We start from the raw sequence: 13,646 nt of genomic DNA, 5'->3' as shown, positions 1-13,646 counted from the left end.
ATGGGTATGTGGGTGTTTGTGACTGAGTGTGTGTTGTTACATGTTAGGCATCAGAAGCGTATCAAATTCTACGTAAAGTGTTCAGAAGCCAGTCCTTTAACCGTTTAATTAAATCAAAATATAGCACATAATATACAACTAGATAAAGAAAAATTCATCGTCAAAGCTTGGGCCAAAACATCTGTCAACTTTTATCCCTGAGTAACTTCCAACTGATGGATCTTTCTATGTAAGCATATTATACTCCCTCGTACAGAGAAGGAAAACATTGTGATAAAACCGGTACCTTAGATCCAAACGTCGACAGCGTGTGTCAGGCACTGAAGGCCTGTTTCACCTGAATCACCTGTTTGTCTATCCCTTATCACGAATCAAATTCATGTTTGAATCGCCATCGACTTTAACCCTACGAACTTTTATACCGAATGTCCATCAAGACTGCCTGAAATTCTGAGTGACACCGCAAGACTCAGTACGATCTTATGTGTGGCAATACGCTTTTAAATTTCGTTATCTGGGGTAACGGCAAGTGCAAAAACAAGTAAAACTTTTTTTGTGGATAAAATAAGAAGCCTAAATTACCATGAATATGAACGCAATGAATCTCACAAGTAGTATATATTAAGTTAGATTGTTTAGTGCGGTTGCCAAGTCTATGTAATATTGATATGGTCTGTTGTCAGTATGAGATGTCAACTTCAGACAGACGGTGCCTTGAGTCATATGTCTTTAAGTTCCAAGAACTGAGTAGCAAGACTTGTTTTTTTGACAAGTAGTGTTTACAATATACTTAACTTATAGAGTAATAATAATAATTAAAAAATTTAAACAAATTTAAAAAGTTTCCTCGCTCTGACCTTTAATGCTGGCAGCATTTCCTCGCTGTAATACGATACTTATTCGTTAAGCGAAGAAAGCACCAGCTCTGGGTTCACCGGTACCTTCTACCAGCCACCATCTTAAATCTTTAGCGCCTGCGTACTTAAACCTCACGGCCAAGAGTCTGCTCCAAAGTGATCAAAATCAAAGTTGTGTGGAAAGACATTTAAGCTGTTTATGTTTTCCGTCTGTTCTGCAGCCACGCTTTATCCGAGGGAGGTGAGTCGGGGCTAACCTGTCAACACAAGTAGCATCTTATACTCGGTCTCATAATGAATTAAATTTAATTACAAACAAGTTTTGATGGCATAATTATAAATAATTATGTATGAAATTAAATACTAATCCATCCCTGTTTAACATAATATAGAACGCAATCAATCTTTGCGTGACGATGATGGAATGCCGGTCAAGCATCGATTTCAGAAGACAAATCGGGACCGAGTGATGTGATGAATCGATACATCGTCCGGTGCATTTGATTAATTATCGATAGATAATCGATTTGTACTAACTGTCTTGTAATTACTCCCCTTGATTGTTGATTTAGAATATTACCTGCGTAAGATACAGTGAGGAAATGCTGCAAGCATTAAAATAAGGTTGAGTATCGCAATTCGGTGATAGTAGTGAAATTAATACTTATTACTTTCATAAAATCATAAATTAACTTCAGCTAATATGGATAACGACATTCAATGACTATTAGGCGGTTATCTAAAGAGCTGGCGAGCATTTAAGCATATATTTTGCTAGTTTGTATTATTCAAGACAAAATTTTCTTAATAAATTGAAGTCGCACGTTGCTGTGTTTTTTATTTATTTATTACACTTCGTTATACTACAGAAAATAAAAAATTGAACATAATTAAAACAAAAGTAGGGCAACTGGCGGCCTTATCGCTTTCGAGCGAACTTTTTAGCTACATGGGTTTAGTTTGGTAAAAAAATCGATACTAAATCATTTGCTCGTGTCTGGCAGGTTAGTGTCAATGCCATTTAGATAACGGAGAAAACGTAAAAGTATCCAGGTCTCGCTGGTGGTAGATGTTAAAAGGTAAAAAAAAAACTCCACTAAATCATTAGCTTGTGCAGTAATTGGGTCCATTCGATGTATTAGAACCCCCTGAATGAAAATAATAGCCGACATTTTACTTACTGACTTTAACCATTACAATTCATTGAAGTCCGCGAAGCAAAAGCTTTATTTCAATTAGTATTTTGTAAACCTGTTAATTTAATATTTAACCCAAGTGTCGATTAAAAAAGTTAATCTGTTCTGCTTTCGGTATATCAGTGGCCTAGGTGTCTGCCTCAGATATTATTATTTCCAGGAAACATTTTTTTTAGCTCAATAAAAATTACCTATCTAATATAATAAAAATAGGGGCTGACCGTAGAGGTGTGACAATTAAGGGTCGTATGTATTTTTGTATGTTCAAATGAACATAATTAAAACAAAAGGAGGGCAACTGGCGGCCTTATCGCTTTCGAGCGATCTCTTCCAGGCAACCACTGTGAGTAAAGAAAAAATCTATTAAATTACATAAGATAGGCAAGTAGTGTAAAAATACATGTTATACACAGTTATTAAGATGAAAAACTAAACAGGAACAACAAAAAAAAAACAAACTAATCTAAAAAGATTATACATTAAAAATAGAAAGTAAAAAGACACATAAATTACGATAGTTTAAGATAAGAATTTTGTATACATAAGCAATATAAACAACAGTCCGATGCAAACAAGAGCAAATGATAGTGCTATTTGTCGACACTTTTAAATTGCTCTTAATAGAAAACGCAGCGCTATGATGGTGGCAGACCATTTTTCTGTGGCTTCCGCAGGGTTTCTGAAACGAACCAAGTCTGCCAAGTGTGCATATTTATGTATTTTTTTAATATGCTAAAGACCACTCTTATTCTTCTAAACTTTATCACTACTACTCGTTTTTTAAATCACTTTTTTCCGCCTCTATGTGGAACCGGTTGCCCACTGAAGAACCATTCAACTCAAAACAAGAGAGCTTACCAATTCGCGGCGGATTCACTATCTTTATATATATATAAATCGTGTGTTTTTAATTAAAATATTGTGTGTCTTTTAGGCTAACAATCAGAATAAGAATTTCGATGATTACAAGTATTACCGTTTCTCTGAGACATTATCTAATATTGATATTTATAATAATATTGAAGTGGAGTTTAAATTACGTACAAGTCATTAGCATGTATTGTAGTTTTTATATGCCTCTCTATTTTCTCTCTTTATTCTCCTTCTCTCATTATAAGAAACATAGAATATTCTCTATGGGGTATTCCCCATGTATTTATTAACTTGTTTAACTGTAATTTTAGTCTGTGAAAGTTGCAATGCAATGAATTACATGAAAATTCAAAGATAATTGTCAAATAAACACGCATTACTATCCAATTGTAAAAACTCAGTTCAATAGCCAAGTAAAATATCACTTGAAAGCTTAATGATATAGAATTGTAATGGCGTAATATTTCTGTCGGGTGCTAGATAGCGGCAATCTGTTGCTGGTCACGTACGACCTGAATGAGCAGATATAAAGAAAATTGTATAAGGGATTTTGATATCATTTAAAATTTTACATATTAGTTTTCTGCTAATATTTATTTCCAATACACAAATATAAAGTGTTTACAAATTAAGAAAAACACTTTTTGAACGGATTGAAGCTATGTATTATTATTAAAAACTTATTATTTACATAATTTTAAATTTTAAATTTTTTCCGACGTTTTGCGTGCTTTTCAGCGTGCGTGGTCACGGTGACGGTGAGTGTTTTTCTTAATGTGTAAAAGCTATCCCCGCGGTCCCCGCGGCCGTGACTTTGCGACAGCAATTCCTCGCGATACTTATTTGTTGAGCTAGGAAATCACCAGATCTTCTGCTAATTGTTATCTCGTCTTCTTCTTATCCGGTACACTCTTGACAGAGCGGTCGTGATCGCTATGTAGCAGTGGTATTAAAAGGGGCAGATGTGATGCACTTCAAGACGTTTCTTGTTGTTGTTTCTTGAATTGTTATCTGCCTTCTGTTAAAACCTCCCAACCTTACCAAAAATCAGTTTTAAGTTTCTTCAATTTTTCTTTGTTTGTTCAGAAATCTTCTGTTTTAGTTTTCTTAATGACTTTTCTTTATAACCGTTTGTGCCGGACACATCTCGTCGTTGGATGTTTTTCTTTACCCTAGTATCAAATATATTTTATTTTTAACAAACACATATTTTTTGCAATTTGAGCTAAGACGAATAATCATAATTTTACATAGAAATATTTCAGCACGTTAACGTAATGAATTTCAGTTTCATGTCGAAAACAGGTTTCTGGCATCGCCTACCTATCGCCTACGGATCATCGATGTTTCTGATTATGTATACAATAAATAAATTAAGGTAAAAATTGATTAAAATATCGCAGAGATTAATGTATAAAATAATTTTACAGCACACGTAGAAAAGTATGACCTAAATGTCCTTCAAATTTACTGGTTAGAATATTATGTATAGTTATTTTAAATGTTTGATTATATTTATTTATTCATACTTTGTTACCATAATATACATAATTATACAAATAAAAAACAAAAAGTAAGTATGTTACATTAGTTATAAGGCCACATGCGGCCATATCGCTAACAATCGATTTCTTCCAGGCAACCCTAATATGGGAGAATAAAAAAAAGAAACACCTACAGAGGGCAAAGTGTGCATAATTAATTAGTAAAAAAAACTCAAAATAACATGCAACTATAAATAAAATTATATAAAAAAATCCAAAGAAAAAATATAAATAATATGTATAAACAGACATGTAAAAGCTCTGCCAAAGGACTCACAATTAATAAGTAGTAGCTAATTACGAAGAAGAATTATCAAAAAGAATATATTATAATAGTAATATACTTATAGAATAGTATTTTTTTAAAGATTTTTAAATTTAAATCGTTTTAATAATTCAAAACACCTATTCCATTTAACTTTCTTGAACATTCAATTGTAATTTTGAAACGTCATACTCCAAGTGAATCCTACTTCCAACTTTCAGAAGTAACAAAATCTCAAGAATACGACAAACTTAAATCGTTGGAATACATATTATGTCGAACTGGTAAAGTTAGATGGCTGTCGGGGTTACCAGGTTCAAATTTGAAAGTCCCAAAAATATCAATTCGTGGTAGAAAAAAACTTAAACTAAATAAATTAATATTAACTACATTTTTCCATATTTAGTTTTGCCTGGATGAGATCGCTTAGAAGCGATAAATGTACACGTTGCCCCTTGTTATCGTTTTTTTATGTACGTAAAAATTAGTTTTTTAATCCTAACATTTCATAATATGTATGACCCATTAAAAAAGAAGGAACAACAAAGCTTTCATTTTTAAACGTTTGTGAGTTTTAACAAATATGGCGCAAATTTAAAAAAAATTAAAATCGAATTACTATCACTTTGAATTTGATAAAAAATATCTTTAAAACATTACCTTATTATATTTAATTTATTTTTTTAATTTCCGATTACAGTTTTTGGTTATTAATAGATAAATTAAGAAGATTATCTTGAATAAATATCTCAAAATATCCACACATTTTGGGAATATCCCACACCTGGTAAACTCTAACGCGAACATACGGCATAAGTTGGATGTGAGTTGAATAGTCTTGATCTCATTTCGAGATAATTCATTTTATGCGTTCCATAAATGGTATTACTGCATTTGGCATAATAAGGCGCGGTCTTCGAAAACTTAGGTTAAAGTTAACGACAGATTAAACATTCACTTTACTCTGTACCATTATTTAAATAAAAATAAATCAGTGGTACAACGTGTATAGATCTGGCCTCAGATTTGTATCTGTTTCATGATCATTGGTCTATCTAATAGACAAGTTATTCCGACTTAACGCCTGCGCACATATTACGCCAAAACACCATCGCGGGAACATTGCCGTCACCCACATGAGGAGCTTGATGATTCGTCATACAAATCTATCTACTCATGTCACTTGACCTACGATCATTGCACAATTCACATCCTTTTTTGAATTATATTAATTTATTAAGTATCTGGGCATTTAATTGACACCATCTATCTGCTAAACATAGAACATGGTGGCCCATGAGGGGAACAAAGAAGAATCCGCGAAATAATAATACGTAAATACGACGAGACACCGGTTAGCGCGGCGACCTAATGATCTTTAACATCACATCAAATCATTCTTGTGGATTCGTTGCAGTGGATATTTCTAAAATCACGGGCTGTATTGGAAAACAGAAAAACAAGATTCGAGCAGTGAATTAGCTAAAGGTTCACATCGAGCAGTTACGAGTTCATCCGCTAAGATAAGTGTCATTCCTTAACTTATTCCTTAAAAACCTAATAACTAACAAAATAATTGTGTAAATTAAGTGTTCTTAGACAAGTTTTACAGCGTTTTATGCCCGTAAATTTGTTATTTAGTTTAGCCGTTTATCGCAATATTATCTAAATTAATACATAAATCATTCAATTGTATGTGAACTATTTCGTAAAATAGATCAATGGAAGTATATTAAGCAATAAACGGTCACTCAATTGATATAAAGTTAAATTATTTTACGAAGTAACGTTGGTTTCGTATTGTTTATAAATAAAATATTTAGCGTATTTGCCGAATATTCCAGGCTAATATTTATCATTGCCGTGCGCCGTTTGCAATTACATATTTATCCCGTTGGATTACATTGCCCGGCCGCGACTCCTGCACCGGCCGGGAGCGAACAGTTGAGCGTGCGCCGGGTTCCCTGAGCGGCAAGTACCACCAGAACGAGTAACGTGAGCCATTTCAATTGAATTACGCAGAATGCAATTCGCATTGCTATTTAAATAAAGAGAATCAATATTTAGTTAACTGACTACCAAAAAAGAAAAGTTTAAATTATATTGTTTTGTTGTTGTGTGTTCGTAAGTGTTATATTTAATAACAGAGGAAATGAATAAACAGAGTTTACATGATTTAATCACTAGAAGAACGTCCGCCAAGGGATAAATTACAAAATTAAAAAAATATTTAAATAGCATTGCCTGTTTAATGGAACTAAACAACGTTCAAAGAACGGAGTTAGATTAAAAACTCACTAAATTTGAATCTTTGTCTATGAAGGTTGATGATTTGCAGAGTGAAATATAGGTTTTAAATTATGTAAATATTTCGGCTGCACTTGAGGAACGCGATAAAATTGAGCAAGATATAATTATGAATATAGCAAAGGCCAAAACTTTATTCGTATCACAACGCGTCATGTTGCAAAGATGATCCTAATCACCCATCGAATTAGGGTTGAAACTCCCTCGAATTCAAATAGCCAAATTTGATGGCGCATATTTCCGTTGGTTGGAGTTAGGCCTAGAACAACCCACTGACAAATGGGATGTACTAATAATATTTATGTTATCATCTAAGTGAGATATCAATACGTTGTTAAAATGGGAGGAATATCGCAACAATTTGGAAGGCGACGTAGCTACCCTCGAACAATTTTATAAATTTATGATAGACCGTGCTGATGTGCTCGATTCATTTAATCGTAATAATCGGTCTGACGTTACTAGCGTGTCAAAGGTGACCAGTGCCTCCGTGCGTTCTTTAGCTAATAATAATTATATTCAAAAGCAAGGTCAAAATCAAAACAATGTCGTAAAATCGTTTGCGAGCACCAGCAATAATTATAGCAAGAAACCAAATACTACATTTATGTGTATTATTTTCCATGAGCGTCATAAGATATATGATTGTCCAACGTTTAAAGCGAAGGGCGTTGACGAGCGAATGATGGACGTGATGAAGTATAAATTGTGTGTTAATTGTTTGAGACTAGGTCACCCCAAACCCCGAGTGTCGCATGGGTCCATGCCGTGAACGAGGCTGCACCAAGCATCACATTAGCCATTAGCTCCATCGCCCATCATTCTCCTCAGGCCACCTCGCTCTCATTGATGAACAAGATGAAAATGAAATTATCGTTAACTATTCTAATCACAATACAAATCAGTTGTTACTATCTACTGCTATCGAATCCAGTTGATCATCAAAAGGTCAAAGTTCGTCCTCTTTTAGATTGCGGAAGCCAATCGTCATTTATATCTGAGTTCCTAAAGACCAGACTGTCCTTAAAGTCTCGCCACATTGACACAGTAAAGGTATTTGGTATACTTTGGCAACACTTCTTCAATGAATGTAGTTGAAAGTTGTGATATTTAATTGAAAGCAACAAATAGTAATTTCAGTGCAATGTTATCGTGTTTTGTGTTAAATGAGCTCACCGGTCGTTTCCCAAAGACGCCGGTTGACATCAAGTCAGTGATGATGGTACCGAGATAATATGGAAACCTACTTCTATTTCATGTATATTTTTAAGGTATAGACCTATCAATAACCAATATTCATGTGCGCTTTTTCTTTTGTTATATTTTTAGTTTAGTTTTTTATTTGTTCCCATTTTAGTTTTATCCTAATAACTTTATGTATTATGTATTTTTGCACTTCTTGCATGCCTTATCAATTTTTTTGACAGTGGTAGCCTGGAAGAGATCGCTCGAAAGCGATAAGGCCAACGTGCGTGAACCACGGAAGCTCCACCATACTAAAGCGACAAAATTAATGAGAAAAATATTTTAAAAGTACGATAGTTGTATTTTCTTTTGTTAGAAATGAAAGTTTATTAAAGATATTCTTTATTAAAATAATGTATTTCCTAGATCCGCTCACTGGATTTTCTCGATAGAAATAGTTTTTTTTTATAAATTTTAAATAAAACACACACACACAAATATACATTTTTAACAATATACTTATCCTACATACTAATAATGATCATAGTAAACTAAAATAAATTTAAAAAGTTTGGTCCCTGTGGCAGTGTACCTTGAACACTGGCAGCATTTTCTCGCTGTATTGTTACTTATTCGTTGAGCGAGGAAACCACTAGCTCTGGGGTCACGTCCATTCAAGTATGTCCATACCAACGCTCATCTCATCCTCCAAGGAATCAAATGCGATTCGAGCGATGTTTGTTGCCTCCAATATTGACGAAGGCAAGAAAACCGCAACAAAAGAGTGCAGGTCGTATTTCTTAGTTTTTGTTTAGTAGTGGTGGCCATGGTTTTCAACATTGGAATGCCAAAAGGAACTTTCCCAAAGGTTTCTAAGAAAAGGCCGACGGCTGTTTGGTTAATCATAAGCATTAAGCCAATGACCGGCTTCCCTTTTCCCTCTGCTACCAGCCTTGCGTCTGAAATTGAGATTGGATTCAGTAAGTTTTGGGATATATAATGAGCTTTGAAAGTTGACGTTAGAAGGCATACTCAAGTCTGGGCCGTATGCTAACCACGATTTTCTTATAGCTGTTAAATCCGCAATCTCGTAGTTTGTAAGTCTACGTGTGGAGTGGAGTAGTCTACAGGAATATTGTAAGTGTTCATTACGAGTGAGCAGTGTTGTGGTGGTTCAGCATACGACTCTCATCAATGGATCAATGCTTAATGGACTGTCAATGGACACATTTAACATTCGCTCGGTGAAGGATAAAGCATCGTGAGGCTTGCCTTAGACCCAAAAAGTCAACAGCCTATTAAATTGACAAATTATCATGAAACAGATATAGAAATCTGAGGACCAGACCATAATAATTGTAGCGCCAGTGTAATCCTAACAGGTAAATATCAGTTACTATCCCGATAATCGAGTTTCCGTACCACGTTATTCCAAGTGACATCAGTACTAGAATAACTGGCTATCCTAAGAACTATATCGACAATGGCATTTGCTAGACTGACTGACCGGCTGGCGTCGTTAGAGGACATCGTAAATCTTGGTACGTGGTCAGTTTCAAGGTAAGGTGTGCTAAAATGTATAGCAAATACAAGTTTAGATATGGAAAAGAAAGTTATTCGTAATAGTATGCAAAAATTACTCAATCTACATAAAACTACTTGACTAATTCTAAACACCTAAAAATATCGTGTTACAATATATTCTTGATTTTATATATAGAACCTATACTTTTTCCGTAGCTGATAACGGAATTCAGGTTACCATAAAACACATTTATTATGTAAAAAAACATTAGATAGAAATACAGTTATTTAAATTTTATAAAAAAGTTAGAAATAAAACGCAACTATGGTAGGTACGCAAAAGGGTTCAGAACAATTCTACAATAAGGAAAAAAAAATTATCTATATAATTTGAAAAATCGACATACATTACGTACCTGATAGGTGCATAACGACGCTTTCATTTAAAAGACCAGCGTACTACCAAATATAGCTATGAATAAGTCTCATTCATTTATTTATTTATAAATTATCTTACAGCTACATATTACAAAAAATAACACTTAGCCAATATACAAAGCCAAAACAGATAACATTGGTATGCGAAAAGAAATACATAAGTCATTTGAATACATGATTAGATAAAAAACTGAAATTAAACATTAAACAAATAACTTAGTATTTAAAAAGAATTGTTAATAATAATTAATAAATATAATTAAAGTCAAATTTATGTGCTAGGAGGCAAACGGTCAGGAGGCTCACCTGACACTAAAATTGCCAGAAGGTTCGCAAGTGCGTTGCCGGCCTTTCAAGTATTGGTACACTCTTTTCTTGAAGGACCTAAAGTCCTATTGGTTCGGAAATAAAATTGCCTTAGAAACCGCTCAGTTGTGGAACGACGGACTTTAGTGGAAAATGTTATTTTCAAAAAGGAATTGTAGTTACCTAAAAAGCGAAGCATTGGTGATATACATATATATTTTATAACACTTGGTCTATCTCTTCAATAAAATGTATGCAGTCGTCTACTGATTCGAAATAGGTAATAAGTGATCTATATGAAACTGGCAATTAATACTACGCTCGGGGCTTACGCGGCGTTTGGAGCGCTTTATTAATATCAGTCGCTCATATCCGCTATTAGTTTGTAAACTGTAATTGATTTCTGCGCATCATTTTCGTAGAAATTGGGATTTTAGTGGCTGAATCCTTGATTATAAACTGTTTCGACCGGAGTCAATCTAACGCGTAAAACGTGATATTAAGTAGTCTGTGGAACAATTGTTTCGATTTTGGACTCGCTTTAGTAATCACCACAGGAGATACATAATTTAGACATTGTATACATATTTTTCAGTAGTGATATTTAAGAATATTTAATGAGACGTAGAAAATAAATACGGCTGATCAACTTAACTGAATCATCTAAGGGCATTAAGTTGACAATAATAATTGTATACATTATTATTGTCAACTTTGGACGTAGATTTTTTTTAAGATACTCTTACTACTCGTATACTCGTAAGCCTTCTTCACCACCCAATCTTGGAAACAATCATAATAAAATATTTATTCGAATGTGAATAAATAATTTAGACCTTAGAGTAATAGGAATAGCGAAAAAAGAATAAGTTCTGAATTTCTCCCAAACCAAGGATAAACTAAAGTTTACAGTAAATGTCCTTACATAAATATTTATTAGGGACAAGTATCGAGATGTCGAAAGGCCCGTCTCGATTGGGGTGACAATTATTTTCGTAACGATCACGTTTACGTATCGGTGATTGATCACTGTATGATATGGATAAATATTTATTAAAGTCCGCAACTTACACCAAACTATAGCTATGAACATACTTTACCTGCAGCTGAGTTTGATCATCGGACGTCGAGGCAGAATCCAAAATTCCACCCGTATCCGTATTCCAGACGAGCCTCCTACCCGTTTGTCCCCGGTTCTATAAAAACAACATTTATCCTTATAAACAGGTAAATACGTTTACCTTGTAATTAAGGTATTATATATTTATTTATTCTGATTCATCAACCTTAATGATGTCCTATGATAAACAGAAACACACAAGGAAATTTATGAAGTTTTTCTCTTGTGGCAGTGTGGCAGCATTTCCTTGCTTTATTGCAATACTTATTCGTTGAGTGAGGAAAGCCACTCTGGGGTTGCCAACTTAAGAATCTTACTAACTAACTCCATCATATCAAAGCTGGTGGAAAGTCTCTTATATTTGACCCGTTATTTATTTTCCGGTTGCTCTGCGGCTGCGCAACATTTTGTTCTTGTCGTAAGGAACTTAGACGGGGCTGACGTCTCCATACAAAGCCCGTCCCAATAGCAATGAAGTAGCTATTTTTCGCTAAAATTACGTTTGTAAGAAATAACCAGATATTTTTTAAGTTATTCGTTCTTTTGGCGCGTTAGGTAAAAATTACAAGAGTAAATTGTTACGATGCGCCCGCACACCCTGAAGTTAGCTATAGTCAACATTTTAGTTTTTTCTAGAAACGTAAATGATTTTTTTTATCTTATTACGCCAAAGACATATAACTTCTATGCGTGTCATAAGAACACAAAACATGTTTTTTACTTAATAGACTAATACTAGGCTCCTGCACTTTTAATCGTGCAACTCATGAAATTTTAATAGGAAAATCTGACACAATAGTCTCACGTTTTCCAGCAATGACGTCCACCATACATTCTCCAGGGATTCATAAAGCGGAACCCGATTGCCTACAGATGTAGGTTGCAGATCACATACTAGCTATCTCCGTTCAATGAGCATTACGCTGATGTGTGGCTGTTACATGGAAAATTTACTTAAATGTATATTAGAAGTTTAGTGCTTGATAACTGTGGCAAAAACAAATTTGAAAAAATATTATTCGTTTTTTATAATTAGGCTGAGCTTTTTAACAATTTTTATTATTACATTGTACTATGAAAATTGTACTTGTATGTAGCATGATTAAATGATTCGATTAGGCTATGTCAGAGAGATTAGTGTTCGCGTCATCAGCGTGCGAGTCTCATCCTTGAGGTCGTAGGGTTCGATCTCCGACTGACTTCTGCCTATGTCCGTTAATAACATTCTCTCGAACAGTGAAAGAAAATATCGTAAGGGAACCGGCTTGTCTTAGATCCGGTGTCTGTCGAGCACAGATGGCTGATCACCTATAACAATGACAAATGATCATGAAGCAGATACAGAAATCTGAGGGCCAGACCTAAAAAGGTCGTAGCGCCATTGATTTATTTTTTATTTTAAACTAAGACTTGATATTCAAATTTGATTACTAATTCCTATTGTACAATCATCTAAGTGAAACCAATTGACTGGTTACACTTGGTTGGCTCATGTTATGTGCTAAGTTTATGATCGGAACTAAATATGAAGTATTGTGACTCACGTCGACAATTTGGAGCATATGTCCAAACTGTTCAACGTTCTTAAGAAAAAAAGAAACATTCGTACATTATACATATTAAGCGTTATATTTAATAAACCTATTAAGTTATATAGTTGTAACAAGAATGAGCTTAATCTTGGGCAAGCTATTTTTTTATATTCTAGAAGTGTTGACTTGACTTCTCTCTACTCTCCGTTCGAATTACAGCTCCAATAGATTTTTGTCTCCGTGAGTCTAACACTTGTTAATACTGTAAATGCAAACATCGTCAACTCAAACCCAAGAACCTATGTCATGAGGTTCAGAAGGCTTATCACCTTCTTGTCTACAAAATAGAAGTGATCAAAGACAAGCCGAGGAAAAGAGGTTGTAGCGCCGCTGGATTATTATGTTCTACCAAACTAAGAGATCTTGGAATCAGATCCTGCGTGTGTCTAAAATCATAATACAATATAGAGTTTCTTCCACGTTTTACTTTTTTTATTTC

General features: G+C 34.2%; 1 pseudogene; it reads left to right on the top strand.

Annotated features, from left to right (window-relative positions):
* Positions 1-7,814, top strand: LOC123710634 (annotated as a pseudogene).
* Positions 7,815-13,646: the final 5,832 nt, after the last annotated feature.

Source organism: Pieris brassicae, chromosome 6, assembly GCF_905147105.1.
Source record: "Pieris brassicae chromosome 6, ilPieBrab1.1, whole genome shotgun sequence".
NCBI classification, from domain to species: Eukaryota; Metazoa; Arthropoda; class Insecta; order Lepidoptera; family Pieridae; genus Pieris; species Pieris brassicae.
This window is presented reverse-complemented; position numbering and strand designations above follow the sequence as displayed.